At 34.7% G+C, this 22,514-nt stretch overlaps 1 pseudogene; it reads right to left on the bottom strand.

Moving 5' to 3' along the window:
- Nucleotides 1-2,859: 2,859 nt before the first annotated feature.
- On the bottom strand, nt 2,860-8,052 carry LOC140007017 (glycosyl hydrolase 5 family protein-like; annotated as a pseudogene).
- Nucleotides 8,053-22,514: the final 14,462 nt, after the last annotated feature.

Below are 22,514 nucleotides of genomic sequence, written 5' to 3'. Positions count from 1 at the left end.
AGTTTTTACCTTATTGTTATTTAATTCTTATTTAACTGTAATATTTGATTACTATAGCTTATTGTTAATTTCCCTAAAATCCCCCTATAACTTGAACTTTAGCAGAAACAAATTACTCCCAGTCCCTATGGATTCGAGCCTACTTGCTCTATATACAAATTAACAAGTTCTCATGAATAAATTCTGGTATATCGAATTTAGCAAATTCTTCGAAACCAGGGTGAATCTAGTAACACATTACACATCCAGAGTTCCTGCTCTAGTACTAGAATTGACTAGAAATTGCTTTCGTTGGCAACTAGGGTTATCATTATTATTATTGCACAGGCATCGACAATGGAAAAAGTGTCACTAAATACTTGAATCTAGGGATGTAGAGTCCATTTATGACATAAAAGATACAAGTGAATAAATTTACCTCTTGTTACTACTCTTGTTTAACTAGAAATTCATTTCCATATTTATCAAAACTCATTCTCATGATGTAATGGTTTAGACTAATCTAGTTTTCCCTATTCTTATGGTGAATAACTAGATCTACTCTTTTATTTTTCATGACATGCAAAGGTAATCCACTCAAGTGCACCTCTATTCTCATGAGTCCTCATTGTAAACTTAGCACATTAAGATTATCACAATTAATGGCCAGTTAATCATGATTAGATAAGCAAAAATGATAAATATCTTGCTCGAGATAATATCATCAAATAACCAAGTAAATATCACAAACAAAATATAGAAAGTCCATCCATAACTCTATATATACATAAACTTTAGCTAAACATGAAAATAAACACCAAACTTATATTATATATAGCTAAATATAAGAATTAATACAAGAAACAAAGTTTTTGGGGAGAAGTCACCCTTGTCATTTGAGTTCCAAGCATTTCCATTTTTAGCCTCTATCTCATCCAAGTTTAGCTAATACAAGAAGGATGGAAACTATACTATTCTATACTAAACTAATGAACTATGAAAAACTAGTGAAGACTACAATTTTTGTAGTGTCTCTAACCTTCAAAGTTATCAAAAATGTTCTCTAAGGCCTCTATTTATAGAGAATTAAAACTCCAAGCAATCATGTTTCAAGTTGTGCAAATTGTGCCATGAGATTTCCAAAAGTTGTTTCTCCAAATTTCCAAGATACTTCTTGCACTTTCCAACTAAAATCTGTTCAAAAAATTGGTCCAAAAGTAGTAGAAAAGAGATGCAAATTGAAGTACAACTAGTTGTAGCTATAAAACAGTCGAAATATGAATATGCAGGTTCAAAACGCTAATGAAGGTTGCATATTAGGTCGTGTTTTGTCCTTCCTTATTGGTTTGCACTTTTCTGATTAGTCTTCAACATTGCTCTGGTTTTTCACCAATTTCAACTACAAATTTCTTAATGATGGAAGCAAAACTAGCTTTTGCTCGAAGATAAAAGTTGTAGCTCTTTGTGTTTTATTTTCAATGATAACAAATCATCTCATTTGGATGTCTATAGTTCAAGAAATGCCCAAAATACCCCTAACTAGTCAATCACCTATATCAACTTTTGACAGCAAAATTTGCTCAACTATATTTTGACTTTATGACCAGAAAATGCATGAACTGGATTTCAATGCCTTTATAGGAATTGTAAAGCTGAGTCTTATTTCAAAATGGCTCAAAAATCGTTTCAATCTGATGCTTTTAGCATAAGTTATAGCTAAAATATTAGAAGGTGTTAAAGCTGTCAAACATTTTTTATTTTAAACTTGATTGCTTTTCATACTATGATATTTTATATTTCATGTCCTTTTTAAATCATTTCAAATCATCAAGATTGTGCAAATATCTTCTCACTTAATTCCATTTGATGATTAAATCATTAAAGCCTACAAAACATAAAGTCTTCTCCACTTACATTCATAGAAATGCAATGTTTCACACTTCAACCATAAAATGCAAACTTTCACTAGAAACTTAGTTAATTAACTGTAAAAATGACTGAAGCACACTAGAACTAACTAATAAAATACACTCAAAACATATAAAATAGACACTTATCTACCTCCTTTATTGACAGTCTCTTACTTAAATATCCGAGTTGGGACTCAACCATAATGTCTTCTTTATTTACATTGTCTCTTTCTTAAATATCGGGAGCAGTTTTCTTTGCTACCAGCTGTCAGGCTTAGAATTCCTTATTGTCATATACATACGTACATGTATATATGGCTGCTTTATTCAATCTGGCCTCAGCCCCTCTCTCTCCTTCTCTTACCTTTTTTTTTTGTGCAGGATTTGCAAAAATAGCGGGGCCTTTTGTATAGACCTTAGTCAAAATTCATGGATGAACAACACCAGCAGAATTAATCGAAGAAGGAAGTACAACCTTTATTTATTTATTTATTTTGGTTTGAGAAGACAAAGCATTAATATCATATCGATAAGTTTTACTGGCTTGGAACAAAAGCCATAGAAACAAAAACTGCTTGATCATAAATACAAGCAACGAATATAGGACAACATAATTCCTTGTTTTGAATTGCGAAAAAATAATAACAATAATAGACATCATGTCCAACAGTTAACATCAATCTACAAGAATCCTCTTCTCTTCAAATTTACAAAATTATGAATATATACAAATATACATCAAATGTACAAAAACTTCAGTTTGTTTGGTGCCTTCGTTATCAGGTAAAGCTAAAAGCTTTCGATCCTATCCTGAATTGGTCGTCCCTAAAGAAGCTAAACTTACCTGACCAAAAACCAATATCTACTCTTTGCCACTTCTTAAAATTGCTATAACTCATTGAATTTTGAATACTCAGCCTTTTCTAAGTTATGCATAATCCTGTTCCACTAAGGAGTTAAAGAAAATTGACTATGCAATATTAGATGTAACAAGTTTGAACCATTGGCTCTGGGGATCTTGGAAATTTGTCGAATTATCCCCATCATCCATAGAAACAATGCAACTGTTGGTGAGAACTTTTCGAGAATAATAAGGATCCCAATCCAAACACAATTCTGTCCCATTTTCATGTTTGCTGGCTAGCTGGAACTGGGAATTTGAAGCCAATGTCCATTTGCTCTGATTGCTCTTGCAATCAATAGTAAGAGCCACTAGTAATCCATCCCCAATTGCCTTCAAACATGATCTAGTTCCCTGCAATATTGTAGGAGTTCCCTCTCCTTGATGGTCCCATTTACTCATTTCCCAGCATTCACTTACATGGATATCATTGTTTTTGTTAGCTCTAGCACATTTCCCACTTAATAGATGGTACAATATCTTGTAACTCCTACCATCTGACTTTGGATCTGCATAAAGTTAAGAAAAGTTTGATTATTCACTAGAAATTACTAATTCATTAGTTAACTTACTACTGCCTCCAGTCTATTCTACTTGTGGTGCTTACTAAGTGCTTTAGTGTACTTCAAAATGTGTGCCATGATTTGAAAAGTCTAAGAAATTAAAATTTATTTACTTGCCAACAATTATCAAAGTAATGATTTTGGGTTATCAAATAAACATTAAAAGAGGTGGCAATTATGTGAATATACTAGCAACTATTCGATCATTGTCAAACTCGAACATAAACTGTGCAATTTTAACCATGAGACAAATAAAGTGAGATGAAAATAGTAGTTTCTGCTGTCAAAGTAAAGTTCGATGGATACCAAAAGTAAACTGTCAGTATGAAATGCTAGTCCTGCCGAGTTTGACCTAAAAAATTCAATAAGTGCATTTCCAAAATTAGTCAATAGGGTGATTGTACTCACACCTAGTTTTAGTTTTCATGCCCTAATAAGATTGGCTACAAAATATTAAAAAGGTATTGTTTTACTCTTCTAATAGTCAAATTATACATTAAATTCTCAACCATGCCACATACCTCGAAGTTTCTGCTATAAATACTACAGCTTGGAGTGAAACTCCAGACTTCTAAGATGTCTCCAATTGGAATTAAACATCCCATATGTTTCATCATGATCCTGGTGTCCATCTCTAAGGTAATAGCTTGCTTGAAAAGCCCAGAGTGCCCAGTCAAGACCATGGTGAGCCAAATAAGCCATAAAACATGGCAAAAGTTTGTTATCCGATGGATTTTCCCCTATCTGATCAACCCCAAATTCAGTAACAAAAAGTGGAGCAGGGTTCTTTCCCTTGGTCAAGAAACCTACTTCATCTAATTCTAGGGTAATGTTTGCACAAACATCATTTCAATTTATGTTTTCCCACCAGGGTCTTTGTTCCTCCAAAAATGAGTACCTATGTGTCTCAGAGACGATTTTGTTACCAATATTCAAATTCAAGCTTCTATTTGCAGAAATATTGTGTAGCTTTGAAACTTAAAAGAAAGCATCAGAGTTAAATAGCTAATGGTCCAAAAGTATACTATGTGTTGTATCTATTAGTCAGGTGATGTCGTGACCTGCTGCAAGAATTGCTCAGCCAGCACTAAATTACTTCATGCTGTGCGTATAACCCTGGTAGATTCAGGCAATTTGTAGTTACCCTATTCCCCTGTTATTGTTTGATAAAATGCCCAACTGAAAATTCCTTGCTACAGCGGCTATGGCTGCCCTCCAGCACATTGCTGGGGGGCATTCCTCCAAATCTTCACCACCCTCCCCATCCCAATTGTTCCAGCGTAAATCCTTCTCTGCTTTTTTTTCTCCTGGTTCCTCACAACCGAACCTGTCTGTTAAAGCTTCCTCCTCCACTCATAAGGGGGAGCCGGCTATAGTATTTTCGCAGGATGATCTTGAACAGCTTGCTACTCCTTACAAGTATGCTTTGGTGGGAAAATTTTCCAGAGGCAGGCCAAAAATGAAAGACGTATGAAAGTTTTTCTTTGCTTTGGATTTGAGGGAGGCTGCATCAGTGGGTTTAATGGATTCCAGACATGTCTTTATCAAGCTCTCCAATGAAGTCGATTTTCATAGATTGTGGTCTAGAAGCATCTGTATGTTCATGGCTTCCAATGAGGATTTTTAAGTGGTCAACAGCGTTTCATGTTGACAAAGAACCGTCCGTTGCTCCGGTATGGTTCCAACTTCCTAAATTGCCGATTCATTATTTCAATAAGAGGTGCTGTTTCAGATTGTCTCCCCACTGGGCATACCTTGTTTGTGGATGCGGCAACTTCGACAGCGATGCGTCTAAGTTATGCCCGAGTTTGTGTAGAGGTAGATCTCCTCAAACCGCGGCCGTCCAGGATATGGATCAGTAATGGAGATCAAGATGGTTTCAGGCAAAGTTTCATCTGGCAAAATTGCTCGCACTGCTTTAAGCAAGGGCATGGATTGGAGGGCTGTCATGTTCTCCGACCAGAACTCCGGGTGGGTAAGATGGAAAGTGTGAACCCAGCGAAGTTGTTACTGCAAAATCAGGATGCGCAACAAAGAGGAGGACGGGCGGTGAACCAGGATGTGGCTGGTAGGCAGAACACACACAGTTTGGCTGCTGCTTTGGTGGTAGTGGAGCAAGAGGGGCAAGATGTGGGTGCTGAGGCTCAAACGACGTCATCCTGTGCGAAGGAGGAGGGCATGGCAGAAATCTCAAATGAAGGAAGGAAAACAGCGCATGAACAAACTAATGGGCCAGCAGAGGTGCAACGTACGAAGGAGATTATGGTGGAGGATGAGTCGAAATCTCGGATTGGAGAAGCTGCAAAGTCTGCTATTGTCGCAGATCGGGTTGTGGTGCCGGAGCATGGAGCATATGTTGGGCTGCAGACTTCGACTTCGAATCCACTTGATGATGGGGAATTCACTGATCTGGAGTCTAAGGATGACCATTCCATTCAACCAGCTAATGGCATATTTACAGAGGCTGCATCGGAAAAGAAGGCGATGGAGGCTAATGACTCCTCACACAAGGTAATGTAATTACGTCTGATATGACAAACGTTACGCTAGCGAAGGTAGACCAAATTCATGACCCACGTGATGTGGTGTCATTTGGAATCACACCCCTTGTGGGTACAAGTACAAGAACACAAACGAAATCCTCAATGCCACGATTCAAAGATGTGCCATAATTTAAATATGTGTTCGAAGAGCTTAAATGGGAGAGATTACATGGTAGCATCCCCCTCGTACATCAAAAGTCTTTTCTTCATTCAAATACAACATGCAATGATGACAAAAATGAAGAAGAAGAGGATGATTTACAACGCGAAAAAGACAAAGATCAAGACCAGATCCTAGTTCATAAGCAATTTATCCAAGTAATTTCAAAGAAAGTGAGGAAGCAGCTTTCAAAAAGAGGTAAAACAATGCAAACACATCAAGATGTTAAACTAAATTCCCATGCTCGTTTACAATCCCACAAATGTGGGTCACCCTCATTTGGATGATTTCGTTCGATTGATCTGGTATGTGTTTAGAATTCCAGATTTTTCCACATGTGCTTATTATTGTTGATCATTAGCTCTCTTTTACTTTAAAAGAGGTCAGGTTTGACCCCCCTCTATTTCGCTGTACTCTTTTTCAATATAAATAAATTAAGGGATGGCCCCTACCCCAATTTGGGGCTTTGCCAAAAAAAAAAAAAAAAAAGCTTCTATTTCGAAGACCCTGGAAATCAAGATCATAATTCAAGCTTGATATAAGTACTAAGACATTAGGGTTTCCGCTATGGATTGTTTGTGCACCCTTCTCGACGTATTGATACCAAACTCTCTCACTCTGGAGTGGACCTCGAAGCTCATTTCTGAAGCTCATTGCAATCACCTGCATATTATGATGGCAAATTTTTGTTAATTATTTGGTTTTTCTTATTTCAAATCTATATAGGATGAGTGTGTCCGTAATTTGTTTCCTCAATAATCAGCTCCAAAAGCTAAATGATTAATAACTGAAGTTAAGATGCGAATTAATTATTCTTGGCACACAAGAAAATGTTATTCAACTCGGTTTGAGAACATCTCCTGAAAAAAATAAAAAAGTTTATTTTTCTGTTTTTAATTTACGAGTACATATCCATTTAATTATATTTTTTCATTCAAATGAAAAGCACTTAGTTTGTTGTTCTTTTTTCAAGATACATATTAGGAAATAATTCTTTAGTTGTCTTTTCAAGATAATTATGGCAGTGAAAAACAATGTTGACATTTACTTCAATATCGTCCTGTACAAGTTTAACACCTTTCTACATAAATTTTCTTTCTCTTTTCATAAGTAGCTATATAAATTTTCTTTCTCTTTTCATAAGTAGCTATAAATTAAAAGGAGTTAGTGTTTTAACCAAAAATTAATAGGCGCGCATTACATGTGCCCCATAGCGTGCGTTTGCTTTTTATTGAAAAAGTGAAATTAAATTGGACAAATAATTAGAAAAAAGAAGGACAAAAAAGTGTCCACAATTAATTAGTATGTTGTTAATAGAAATCTAAAATAAGTGAAATCTATTCTATACTATGTGTGAAATAGCCACTATTTTATTACACAACAAAAGGACCAAAACAAAAATAAACTGGGAAAAACAAACACAAAAACATACCGTCTGTGTATCCTTGTACCTGGTAGATACTAAAGACAAGCATTGCAACCATTCATTTGGATCAAAATACTTGTCGCCAAAGAATCCATTGCCATCATCATCATTGCAAGACCACATGGGTTTGCTAATTTGATTATCAAATAACACCATTACACCATTCAAACCAAGTTCCTCGATGACAGCCTTTTGGGCATCTACAACAGTGGCATTCAGAAGATCAGGATTATTTTCTTTAATCCCAGCAATGGCATTGGTTAGATTCAAATTCTGCAATCTCTGTGCTACGGTGAGATTTGCGTGCATGTAAACATATGGGTTGCATATGTGAGACGAATACGGTTACACCCCATCAAGGATACATGCAATGCTAATTCGTGCAAGGATCGTTTCTGAAGCCGCTGTGGCACCCATTGCTTCCACGTGGCCTGGCCAATTGGCACAGGCAAGGTTCACTCGTTCACCGGTGGAGGCATCGAAGATCCATCTTGAGCTTGTTGATAGTGGCAATGAACGTGATGAAGCTACATAGGAAATTAGCAAAATTGCAGTAAGGGTTCTATGCATGATTTGCTTGGTTTTCTTGTTAATTAGTTTATACAATTTTGCTAATCCGTACAATTGCGGAACGTTTGAGGATTCACAGTATGATTCATAGGAGTGAAACTTTGCTGCAATACATTCAGTCACAAATTAGCTAGAGAAATGGCGCTTGCCTTCCTTGACTGAAGCTGATAAGGATTAGTTTCCAAAGATGGAGAATTATGAGAGTGGAAAAGTATATGGTAGGACAAAAAATGAGGGAGTAAGTTGTGCATAAATTCCAACAAACCCATATATAGATATATATGGGGTATGTATATATATATATGTGTGTGTATGTGTATATGTATATACGCACACGTACATACATACAAACATACATCCATATATATACATATTGGCTACTTTAATGTTTGTGTTTTTTATTTTTTATTCTTTTCCTTTTCTTTGGAATAGTTAATTCCCTTCCTTTTTCACTTTCTTATTTATAGAAATTTTTAATCTATTTATGAGTTTATGGCCTTTATATTAATTATTCTTACTAAATCTTTTTAGCAATCAACTTATATTTTTCTTTTTCTTATTTATGTTTCTTTCCAATCATGTTTTATAATTTGTTAATTTTGCTTGATTATATGTTAAAAATTACTATTACTAAAATTTGAATAATTTTTATGTTTTCAATGATTCATTACTTCTTTATTTATAGCAAATTTCTTTTAACATATTGTTTTTCTATATTTTTTAACAAAATTTGAACATTTCATTATTGAATGCCTTATGACACTTATTCCCTTCTCGAGGAAAATATTGCACTTGCTCTAGCATATGCATGGGTTTAATAGATTGTATACTGGTTCCAAAATTAATTTTAGATTGAATTTTAATTTTGTTTAGCTCTCCTACCTAATTTTCATTTTATTTAGCATTTATATTACATATCTTTTCCAAAATTTGGCTCATTTTAATTTTAACATATAGTATATCAATTCTTCCACTTTCAAACTACTTTTGAATAGTTAATCAAAATAGTGGTTCATCTATATAAATAAATATTTAATTTTTTAAAATTTGCATTGCAATATTTAATTGTGTTGGTGAATGTAAAATGACCCATATTTATGCACGGGAAAGAAACTAGTGGTATATCTAAAGTACATGACGGTATCATAATTGATTTGATTTGATTTTTTATATTTGCGCTTGGGGCAATGACGCAACTCATGAGGTTCTAATCTATGTTTTTAGACTCGAATCAGGTGTCGATTTGGCCAAACTCAGGGGTTAAGGGTCAATGAATTCGATCGGGTTCGATCGGGGTCCAACCAGATGATGTCATCATGATATCATAAATATATATTAAATATATAAAACGTGAATACCATGACAAGTATATACATTTTGGTGTTTTTCTTTTTCCTACACATTTCCTACATATCATACCCATGAAGTAAAACCAACTTTGAAAACTCAAACAATACAATCCAAAGAATAACTTCACAAATGAAGAACAATAACCTCCAAATCTATTCAAAGTAACAAACTAAACTAAACAGAAAACTAATACATGTTAAAATCTAAAGACAATGAAAAGTACACCTCTATTTGTATATTCATCAGCTCCCTCAAGTTGAAATATTGTAATAACTTGTTTCAATCTAAAACTTCGACGCATGAACATCATCTAAAAGAACAAAAACAGAACAAATTGAAGTATAATAAATTTTGTTCAGTTGAAAACATATCATAGTATTTATTTAGGTATTCACATATTAAGTTTCTATACATTGAGTTATTCAAGAATTTTCTAGGCCCAATATATACATTTTAGTTCTTTTTCTTAGAATTCATGTCACAAATTATTGCAAAATATAATCTTTGGCAAGTTCTTACTTCTTACATGTGAAGTTTAATCTAAAATACGAATGTCAAAAATGAAAAAACACTAATACAAAACTTGATTCCCAAATAGTAGTATCAATTATCACTATGCTGCTTCTTGTATTGATGCCCATTTTTAACTACTACTAGTATGAAAACAAATAATATGAGTACATAGAGCCGATCCCCAAGAGCAAAGCAGATGCCAATTAACACTTTTATACTAGCAATAAATAAAAATGAAAAAAATAATTTAAAAAAAAGGACAAATGAAGAGAAAGAAACTTACCTTAGCGAGATGAAGTCACTGGCGTAGGGACATGTCTCCATGGAGTGAGAAGGAAAATTGGATGAGGAGGAAAAAGGAAAGCAAGGTGTGATTTTGGTGGTGACGACTGGTGCGAATATGATGGGAAGAATCAAGAATTAGGGCTGGTCGGTTGAAAAGTCAAGCAAAATGAGAAAATAAAAATTAATCCGGTTTGCATGGTTCACGGTTCAACCCAATTTTTGACCGGGTTTGATCGAACTTCTTCCAATGGGGTTTTTAGAATAACTCGGACCGAATATCTAACCGATTCTCGATTTGACCGGTCGAACTGGCTTGTCCGGTCCGAGTCTAAAAACACAGGTTCTAATTGAGGCGCATCCAATGTTGGTTGAAAACTATTTCCAAATCCCCTCTTGGGCCTAGATTCAGCCTAAGCCATCGAGAATTTCTAGAAGGGTTCCTTCTGGGAAAAGCCCTAAAAAACACAAAAAAAAAGAAGAAGAAGAAAGATTTCATTTCGTTTTCCTTTCAATTCTAGAGAATCTATTAATTCAGAAATTTTCCTTTATCCAATCACATTAAAACCCGGTCTCTCCCTTGGTGAGTCATTATATTTCTCTCATGAACCAATACATCTCTCTATGGTGCCTCTTAGCTCATCGTTATTGAGTTCTTTCTATCTCTACCAGGTTAAACTAATTTAATAATATATTAATATTTTATATGCTGATAATATATATATATATATATATATATATATATCGATGCATGATAACTAATTTTAGTTTGAATTTAAAATAAAAATTTTGCACGAATGCAATAAATTGAAATTCAATAATATATACACTATCAATATATAGAAAAGTTTAATCCTTTACTATTTTCACATTAAAATATTCAATACTATATTTACACCTTTGTTATATTTATACTTTTTTTTTTTTTTTTTGTCGTCACTGGGGTGTCCGGGTCAAGACCCGAAGGCGGCCCGACTAATCCCCAGCGGCCCGGGAGGAGAGGCCCCATCCCCCCAAGCACGGTACCCCTGCACGACTCGAACCCCTGGCAAGCGCTCCTAAGGAGGCGTGCGCTGCCAGATGAGCTGCCCAGGAGGGGCCCTTTGTTATATTTATACTCCACCGCGATTTGTCACTAAAATGCCCCCTATTAATTTCCTCAACTTTCTTTTGATTTAGGAAGGACATTGATGACGCACCTCGCCTCTCCTTTTATCTCTTCACACCCTACACCAAACCCCAACTCCTAGATCTATTGGAATACAATATTGATAAACTTATGCTATTAGCGTATTCTACTCTTATTCATTATGCTTTTTCCTCTCCTCCTTTCCCTCCTACTTCTCTCCAAAAACTTACTTTATCAACTAAACAACGACACAAAATCCTAAATTAATTTAGGACTGTTTCAAATAGGTTGTGCTTGAGAATAATCCAATTTGGTCCACGTAGCTTGCATCAGTGTTGAAAAGGTGACGAGTTAGGAAAGTTGCTTATTTTACAGATGGGGCCTCACAAGTTTCAATTCAAACCTGTTTGTCCCTAGGTGTAAACGAGTAGGAGTATAGAATAATAAATCAATTTAGGTAGGGTGTAAACAAGTTGGAATATGGTATGAAAATTTAAAATAATAATTTTACCCTCAAATGAACTAAAATGGAACATATGATGCCCCTGATCGCGGTATTTTAGAGAGAGTTTTGAACTTTGAAATTGTAATGTATAATGATATCATACATTTTGTTTAAATTTTCTACTGTACGTTTAGTGTGTAATGGTTAAATTTCAAAATTTCTATCATGTTCCTTTAATTGTAAAGGTAAAATTATCTAATCTATTAGAACAAAACAAAAATAGTAAAAAAGAAACTAATCCCACGCCATTTTCTTAACAACTAGATACTAAGCACAATACCACTCAGTTCATTACCTTTCATTATCTAAACTTTTGGGACCTTCTATCAGTTTTCCACAATTGCATTATCCATAAAAAAAAATAAAACAAATTCTACATAAATATTGCTTGAATTTTTATTTATTGCAAAAAATAAAATTAAGTTTTGTAAACAAATTTCTTTAGAAATAAATTTTTTTGTCTCTTATCATCATCTACATATACTACTACTCCTATTCCTAATCTAACCTATACGAGGGGGTGACCCAACAGTGTCATGAAGAACCGACAGGAACTGAACCACCATCGGATCATAAGGATACTTTTGCACTATTATGGATCTAAGCAAAATCACATTAAATAGCAACTTTTTGATGTGAGAGGCAAGGGTTGAAATCTTGACCTCCCACTCCACATTAAAGATAGTGGCAACTCTTCAAAAGAAGTTGGTTTTTAGAAACATTTTTTAATGCCCATCAATCGCTTGGCTCATGTTAGGAACTAAAGGTGGGCCTTAATGGGCTCATTTAAAACGCGTGCATATTCAGCTTCACAGGCTTGGACCATAATAATGATATGTATTAAAAATAGCAGGTTGAGTTTGAGAACTCTTGGCCTCATTAAATAACCATTCTCTGAAGGTTAGTATGCAATATTCAACAATAAGTTTGACTGATACTATATACAATTACTTGTTATTTGAATATTATATTTGTCCCCTTCTACTTGCAAAACCTAATTTTTTTTTATTTGTGCTCCTATTTAAAAATTATCTTGGCTCTACTACTACCCACAATAATGATCTTTGCAGATAATATAATGTATACTTCCAATTTCTACAAAGATTAATATGAAATGCAGAGAAGAACCTGTTACATATTAGCATGTATGTTGGAGATCTACAATAGTTATGAGAAGGGAATAAAATGGAAAATAAAAAGATTAAGTTAAACTATTGATTTCCATTCGACATTGTTAGGTTCATGAGTAATGTGTTGTGTTTTATATTGGTCCGAGAGATGAAAAAAGAGCGGTTAATATGTAAGTAAGGGCTCAAGACCTAATGGCTTAAACTTTTGGGTTTGAATTGCTGACTTACATATTGGGCTTTTTGGCGGACTCTCTTGAGCTGTTTCTCCCTATCAAATTGGTATCAGAGTTTCAGGTTACAAGACTGGGCTACTCATGGGCAAGTGGATCCTTCTCGAAGTTGGACTGGTGAAAAATTCTCTACTTGGTGGTGGATCGAAGTGCCCAAGAATTTGGTTAGTGTTAGACCAGGTGTGCCATGGGTTTGGCAGGGGATCCAGTTGGTGTTAGACCAAGGAGCCAAAGGTTGGTAGGGGTCCAAAATACAGTTTGGATATTGAAGAAGAGTAAGTCCATGTTTGGAAGAAGAGATGATCTTAGGTGATAAGGTGGGCTTGCGTTGAGTATTAAAATGGGCTTGAAGAGGAGGTCCAAAATTTGGGTTTCATGTGGGGGTTACTTATGAACGAGAAGATTTGTTAGATTCATGAGTAAAGAGTTGTATCCCACAGTAATTCGAAAGATGAAGAAAGAGCGGTTAATATGTAAGTAAGAGATCAATACCTAATCGCTTAAACTTTTGGGTCAGAGTTGGATTTCTAACTTATATATTGGATTCTTTGGTGGACTCTCTCGAGGTATTTTTCTCTATCAGACGCCATGATTCAAAGAACACTTTAGATGGATTTGAATGAGAAAAATTTCATCATCAGTATTAAATGATTATCCAGCTTAACTCATTAAAATGGCGGTTTTACGTGGATAATCCATGTAATCCAACTACATCCATTTGATAGGGAAAAAAAAATTCTAACACGAAACAAATTAAGACGTGCTTTAAACAAGAAATATTCGAAGTGATACATTTCACTTCTGTTGTTCGGCAACCACTTCAAGTTTTTCTGAATTGAAGAACGAATGTTATTTTAAGTTGTAAGAGGAGCATATCACTACAAATTTGGGTTCATTGGTATAGGTTTCCACCAGCCATTGTAAGGAAGGCATCTTATCTATACTAGCAAAGACCAAAGGAAAAACAAAACCTGTAAAATCAACCATAAAGATCAACCTTACCAAGGCATATAACAATATGAAAATTTCATATTAATTTAAGAACTTTAGACAAACTCGAATGTCATTATTTGTCAGCTCTTATTAAACCACAAACAAAGCTGTATCTGTCCTATGGCAGAATCCTCACAAGCCTAAAAACATTGTGGGCATTAATGCTGGGATCATACCCCCATGAGTAATGATGCAAATTCCCGTGAACGCTATATTCTTGAGAAACCAGAAGGGGGAAGCTGGAAGCCTCCTGATTTGTGAAACACAGGATTACAAACACAAATATCAGAACCATCCATGATGCAAAAGATGCTGTTGATAGGACCAGTTACTTGAATCCATGAATCACTCAGATTTGGTACCTCCAGGTCCTGGGGGTATTGAATTCCGGGCACACCAGGATTCGTTAACACTCCTGAATTGTATCAATGATATCAGATAAAATCGTAGCAGAATCTTTGTCAATACATCTGAAGGTATATAATTTACAGTATTGATCATCTCCAGGCTGTGAATTCGTTGCCTTTTATCTGGCCTAATAAAATCCATGTTGTGACTTTTTAATTCGTTGCCTTGAATCAAGAAGTAGAATTGGAACAAACTGCGATTATATGTATAGGGGCCAGGCTACATGCTTCAGTTTATAATTGGTTTCAATGCGGATTAAGAATCAGTGTTTAACCTGGATTCTATATACATTTATGTACTTACTGTTACAAGACAAGACTCCAAGTTTAAAAATCAGAAACTTCATGAATAAATCTCAATGGTTAATGGTTCATGATCTTGAACACTGCAATTCTGAGAAATGAGACATAGTATCTTTTTAGTATTATTTATCCGTGGAAAAGGGACAATGAATAAGAATGATAATATCTATTAAGTTAGAAACTACAAACAAAATTAAAAAAAAAAATGAAAAGTACCTCGATGAAATGGATAATTTTCGCAACTTTCAAGAAGAATAACTTAGTATTACAAGGTTGAAACCCTACGACTTTTCAAAACCCTCCAAAATATGACTCTTCACTACATTACCCGAAGCTAGCCATGGTATCCAACTTGGCTACTCCTGTTGTTGGCTCAAATTTGGCCAGACGGATTCTGCGGTGTTTTGAGGCTTACAACATTGCATAACCGTTCATGCCATTTTTGATCCAAATTGAGTTGCCAAATGTATAATTGGAGAAAATTAGGTGTTTATGGTGAGGAAGAGTGAAAAACTATACTAATAAGAAATTCTACGAATAAATCTCCAAATGTAATTGACGTGCGCGTAGTATACATATACAATTAAGCTCATCCTAATCAAGTTTTACATTTATAAACTCCTAAATACCCCACACGCGATTTATCGCAAGTATACGAATCGTGAGCGAGTATAGGGTATTAAGGGTCGATCCCACAAGGAAGATTGCAATTACCGGTACTACTAAAGCTTCTCTATTATTTAGACTATCAATGAATTATAACAAATTAAACCTACTGAAATTATACAAAATAACAAATGAAAGCTCCTTGGGTTGTGGTATCCCTAACTACTCATGCAAGTGCTATATTTGGATCATTGAATACTACATCTAGGCTAATTATGGTGTAATTTCCTTATGCATTTGAATCCTACTTTCGTATTGAATCAATTATACTCATAACTAATCCATACCTATTTTCATGGTTATGAAATTAGCTACAAGTTCATTTCTTCAATGAAATTACATGAAATGAATCACTAAAAACCACATAAGTGCACCTCTACTTTCGTGAGTGTACTCCCTATGTTTAGCACTTCTTGAACTAGTGTTAAATCTCAATTTTCATTGCAGAAACAACACCTTAGATAATCACAATTAATGGTACCAGATTAATCATGATTTCAAGAGCTAAAGTGCTAAATAACTTGCTCAAATCATAGCAGTCAAATAACCAAATAATAAACACTAACAATTATAGAAAGTTCAACCAAACCCAAGGTATAAACTTTAGAAACACATATTGAACACAAAATCCAGAACTTGTATATTAACTAAATTTGGAATCAAATACAAAAGATAAAGAGTTTGGAAGGAATACAACCCTTGTCACATGAGCTTTCTTCCTTGCCTTCTTCATCCTCCATCTTCATCCTAATCTAGATAATAAACAAGAATGGAAAGCTACACTACTCTATACTAAGCTAAACTAACACTAGAGAGATGAAAGAGCTACATTTCTGCAGCTTCCAGCTTCTCCCGTATGTCTCTCTCTTTTTCTGCTATGAACTCCCCAATCCCTATTTTTGCAATGCATTTGGCTATTTAATGATGAAAGGTGGTCAAGAAATGAGGATTACATCTCCCTTTTACAACTGGGAATGTTTCTCACATGTCTAGCATCCAATGTGAGTTGGTGGAGGTGAAATTGAGTTTTACGCGTACAGAGCAGCCTTTTCTGACCAGTGATCCGAGCTGCTACAGTACCTCGGATCCGTATGGATCCGAGCTCGGATCCACTAACCCAGAAACAACCGAGGGTTCGGATGAATAGTGGATCCGAGTGTGGATCACTTGCTCTGTTTTTGGCCCAACTTCAACCAATCTTTTCTTGATGTTAGAGGCTGAACCAGCTCATGTCTAAAACACGAAAGTTGTAGCCTTTTGAGTTATCTTTCTAATGCATCAAGAATCACCTCATTTGGATCTGTGTAGGCTGAGATATGACTGAAATACCCTTGCCTGCTCATTGCCCTGTTCCAGTTTCGACCAGTAGAAATTTGCTATTGTAATTCGGCATTTTGACCTGGAAAACCTTCAAACTGGATTTAGATGTCTTCACCAAAGTTGTAGATCTATCTCTTATCTTCAAATGGGTTCAAGAATCATCCCAATCCGATCATTGTAACTCAAGTTATAGCCGAAATACGAAAATGTGTCAAAACTGTCAAAATACACAAAATCCAAGTAAAAAGTGATAAAAACTTCATTTAATCACTTAAAAGCATTTTTCACCAATTATAGCCAAAATGATTCATATTCTTCCAATAATATAACCAAAGTGACTAAAAATAATATAAAATGTCATACAATTATTACGTAAATTAGTCACTTATCAAACTCCCCCACACTTAAATCATTGCTTGTACTCAAGCAATTCACACATAATCAAATGCAATGATTCAAGAGGTGAAACAATATATGCACTTTGTCCAATTTAATTCCTCAAGACTTGGAAAATAATCATTATACAATTATTCAATTTACACTAAATACTTATAATATCAAGTAAAGAAAAGATAATTATACCCTAAATTCAACAAGTTAAACTTAATCTCTTACCCTAACTTAATTTTACAAATAAGCAAATCACATAGTCAATTTATAGCTTTCCTCCTCCTATAATCATCTTTTTCTCAAAATTCTATAACTAAGAGGGATTTATTCACACAAATTTTACTTAAATAGTGAGAATGCCTTTTTACGCGAAAATCGACACTTTTAGGTGAAGATCCCCGGTTACTCAACATTTCACTTATTCAAGTTGCTATGCATACTCTTAATTCAAGTACCTTTTTACGCGAATGTCGACATTTGTTGATGCCAACCCCCGGTTACTTGGTACATGAATCATTGGAGTAGAACAATTTTTATTTACTTTCTCTTTTTTTTTTCTTTTTTTTTTCTTTTTTTTTTTTTTACTCTTTTTTTTTCTTTTTCAGAAATAAAGGACAATAAATAGATAACCCCTCTTAGAAAATATATAAGAATAATCAAAGGAGGAATATAACCTTTATCGACTATATCAATCACTTACTTGCAAAATTAAGTAAAGAGAAGAAATCTCATTAAACATGTAAAATTATAGGCATAATTTTCCTCACTTTACCAAATATACTTTCTAAAATGTAAAAATTCTAATTGCATAATACTATTTCCAAGTTAAATGAGGACTAAACCTTCCAAAATACACATAAAGTTTCAACAATTGGAAGAATAAAACACTTAAGGTTGGAATACTTTGCCCTTTTTGAATGAAAATGCAAAAATTTGAAGAACTTTTGGGCCATAGTGAAATATTGGAAAAGATTTTAGAAAAATTTTTACAGAGTTTCTCCTTATAAATGGATGAAAACTCCCTGCCAACAAACCCAATTTCAAGCAAATTATCCACATGGCAAATAGTTCAAACATAATTCCAACATTTCTAAGCATTTAAATCCACAAAATATCATCACATGGCAAGTAAATGCAAGTTCAATACTTTCCTCCCCCACACTTAAACTTCACATTGTCCTCAATGTGAGAAAGGAAAAATAACGAAAATAAGAGAAAGTAATACTCCCCTAATGAACTTGCGCGATCCGAATCCATGGCAATGTGATGAATTTCCAACTTTACTTGAAAGAATGGAGACTTCAATTAATGCACCTTGAAAAAAAAACAAAAATACAATTCTTAAGAATAAAAGCTTGCAACCAACAAGAAGAAAAGTGGAGTTGAAGGAGGAAAAAGAGGGAAGAATGAGGAAAAGTGGTCCGAGGCTTCGTTTGGAAAGGATCCGAGGTCGTTTTTGAAAGGATCCGAGGTCGGATCATGATAAGTGAGCTCGGATCAAGAAGCTCGAATTTTTTCTGATTGCAGAAGTGGATCCGAGGCCTTGGATCCATATGGATCCGAGCTCGGATCAAGAAGCTCGAAGTTTTTCTCTGATTGCAGAAGTGGATCCGAGGCCTTGGATCCATATGGATCCGAGGCCTTGGATCCATTGAATCTGCACTTATTGCAAAATTTTTGCAATATTCAGTTTGACCTCAATTCTTCAAAATACACCCTAGATCATTTCTATGTCAAAATAAACCATTCACGCACATGTAAAATGATCTAAACATGCATTCTAAACCTCTTTAATGCATCAAAAACCACAATTACTGAATTTGAGGTATTGAGATCTTTGATCAAACTTCGCCTTTTTACCTCATTTGGTCACTTTTCCAAAACCTACAAATGAAAAACAACAAAATAACTCAAACTTATACTTTAAACATAAAATCACTCCAAAGTAACACCAACTTAAACAAGCATTGGGTTGCCTCCCAATAAGCGCTTCTTTAAAGTCAATAGCTTGACTATATCACCTCATTTTTCAAGGAGGCTTAGTTAACGAATAATCCACCATTTTAGGCCTTGGTGGATCATTGTAAGGTGACTTAATAGAAAAAGCCACATGAACTAATGATCTGAGAGATGGAAGTGACTTACATATTCCAAGTGTTCCATAGATATTACCTTGAATATGCACCACTTGAGAACTTACCAAAGGAAATGTCATGAGAGTATCTTGGGCAGGAATACCTTTAGAACCTATACTTTCAATGCACTCCTCAAGAGGGGTGAAAAATGAGTCATTAAAACTCACCTCTTGAGGCTCAAAGTTAGTTCCAAAGATATTATCATGTGAAATGGACATTTGCTCATTGAAACACAATTGAGATTCATCATTTTCATCAAAATGCAACCCATTTTCACATACAACATTCCCATCATTCATGCTAGGATCATTTTGCACATTATTAGAGGAAATAACTTCACACAATGCATTCAATTGCTCATGTATTCGACCAAAGTGAGAAGCTAATTCATCTATTCTTTCCTCAATCCTATCAAAACGATCGGAAGTTGCATTTGCTAGCTTTTCTATTGCTAAATCAAATTGATTAGAAAAATTTTCTACAGCTAGCTCCCAAGATGCATTAGAATCATTAGCTAATGGTTCACTTTCTAACTCCCAAGGTAGAGGTGTATTAGCTAACTTCTCTATTGCCAACTCCCAAGATGGTTTTGATTCATATTGGACACTTTCAGGTTGGTGATCATAAAAATATGAATTATCACTATAAGTACATTGATTATTCCAACCATAAGCAGGAGAATTGGTCCAATTAGCACTATATTGATCAAAACAAGGATTGTAATGCTCTAATTCATCATAATAATCCACATTTTGTGCTTGCATACATGTATTAGTAGCATGATAACCTCCACACAAGTCACAAATCACATGATAAGAATTAAAAGCATTAACATTCCTTCTCTGCTCAATTTCATGCATCATGGTGTCCATTTGAACTTGTAACTTAATTACATCAAATTTTGCCTTTAAGCACCTTAAACCATCTTCAAAAGACATACATTCAGTAAATTCTTGGTTACCTCTGTTGAAGGAGCTTTGCACTTGGTAACCATCCATTGCCAATCTTCCACTTCTCAAGCATTGTCCTCCAAATTGACCTACCCTTCTCATTACCTAAAATTGCTTTTAAACAACCTCAAAAGCAAAATTAGTAAGAAAAATAGGTAATAAAACACATACACATATAAAACACAGAAAATAACATTCACAGTATAACTAATAATATGTCTAAACTAATAAAGTTACTCTTCACACCGATATTGCCAAATCTTCCCCGGCAACGGCGCCAAAAACTTGACGTGGTCGGAGTATACATATACAATTAAGCTCATCCTAATCAAGTTTTACATTTATAAACTCCTAAATACCCCACACGCGATTTATCGCAAGTATACGAATCGTGAGCGAGTATAGGGTATTAAGGGTCGATCCCACAAGGAAGATTGCAATTACCGGTACTACTAAAGCTTCTCTATTATTTAGACTATCAATGAATTATAACAAATTAAACCTACTGAAATTATACAAAATAACAAATGAAAGCTCCTTGGGTTGTGGTATCCCTAACTACTCATGCAAGTGCTATATTTGGATCATTGAATACTACATCTAGGCTAATTATGGTGTAATTTCCTTATGCATTTGAATCCTACTTTCGTAGTGAATCAATTATACTCATAACTAATCCATACCTATTTTCATGGTTATGAAATTAGCTACAAGTTCATTTCTTCAATGAAATTACATGAAATGAATCACTAAAAACCACATAAGTGCACCTCTACTTTCGTGAGTGTACTCCCTATGTTTAGCACTTCTTGAACTAGTGTTAAATCTCAATTTTCATTGCAGAAACAACACCTTAGATAATCACAATTAATGGTACCAGATTAATCATGATTTCAAGAGCTAAAGTGCTAAATAACTTGCTCAAATCATAGCAGTCAAATAACCAAATAATAAACACTAACAATTATAGAAAGTTCAACCAAACCCAAGGTATAAACTTTAGAAACACATATTGAACACAAAATCCAGAACTTGTATATTAACTAAATTTGGAATCAAATACAAAAGATAAAGAGTTTGGAAGGAATACAACCCTTGTCACATGAGCTTTCTTCCTTGCCTTCTTCATCCTCCATCTTCATCCTAATCTAGATAATAAACAAGAATGGAAAGCTACACTACTCTATACTAAGCTAAACTAACACTAGAGAGATGAAAGAGCTACATTTCTGCAGCTTCCAGCTTCTCCCGTATGTCTCTCTCTTTTTCTGCTATGAACTCCCCAATCCCTATTTTTGCAATGCATTTGGCTATTTAATGATGAAAGGTGGTCAAGAAATGAGGATTACATCTCCCTTTTACAGCTGGGAATGTTTCTCACATGTCTAGCATCCAATGTGAGTTGGTGGAGGTGAAATTGAGTTTTACGCGTACAGAGCAGCCTTTTCTGACCAGTGATCCGAGCTGCTACAGTACCTCGGATCCGTATGGATCCGAGCTCAGATCCACTAACCCAGAAACAACCGAGGGTTCGGATGAATAGTGGATCCGAGTGTGGATCACTTGCTCTGTTTTTGGCCCAACTTCAACCAATCTTTTCTTGATGTTAGAGGCTGAACCAGCTCATGTCTAAAACACGAAAGTTGTAGCCTTTTGAGTTATCTTTCTAATGCATCAAGAATCACCTCATTTGGATCTGTGTAGGCTGAGATATGACTGAAATACCCTTGCCTGCTCATTGCCCTGTTCCAGTTTCGACCAGTAGAAATTTGCTATTGTAATTCGGCATTTTGACCTGGAAAACCTTCAAACTGGATTTAGATGTCTTCACCAAAGTTGTAGATCTATCTCTTATCTTCAAATGGGTTCAATTATCATCCCAATCCGATCATTGTAACTCAAGTTATAGCCGAAATACGAAAATGTGTCAAAACTGTCAAAATACACAAAATCCAAGTAAAAAGTGATAAAAACCTCATTTAATCACTTAAAAGCATTTTTCACCAATTATAGCCAAAATGATTCATATTCTTCCAATAATATAACCAAAGTGACTAAAAATAATATAAAATGTCATACAATTATTACGTAAATTAGTCACTTATCAGTAATAGAAGAAGTATGATTGCGGTATCGTTGATTAGAGTTACATGTAGTTT

This window comes from Coffea arabica, chromosome 5e, assembly GCF_036785885.1.
Source record: "Coffea arabica cultivar ET-39 chromosome 5e, Coffea Arabica ET-39 HiFi, whole genome shotgun sequence".
Lineage (NCBI taxonomy): Eukaryota > Viridiplantae > Streptophyta > Magnoliopsida > Gentianales > Rubiaceae > Coffea > Coffea arabica.
This window is presented reverse-complemented; position numbering and strand designations above follow the sequence as displayed.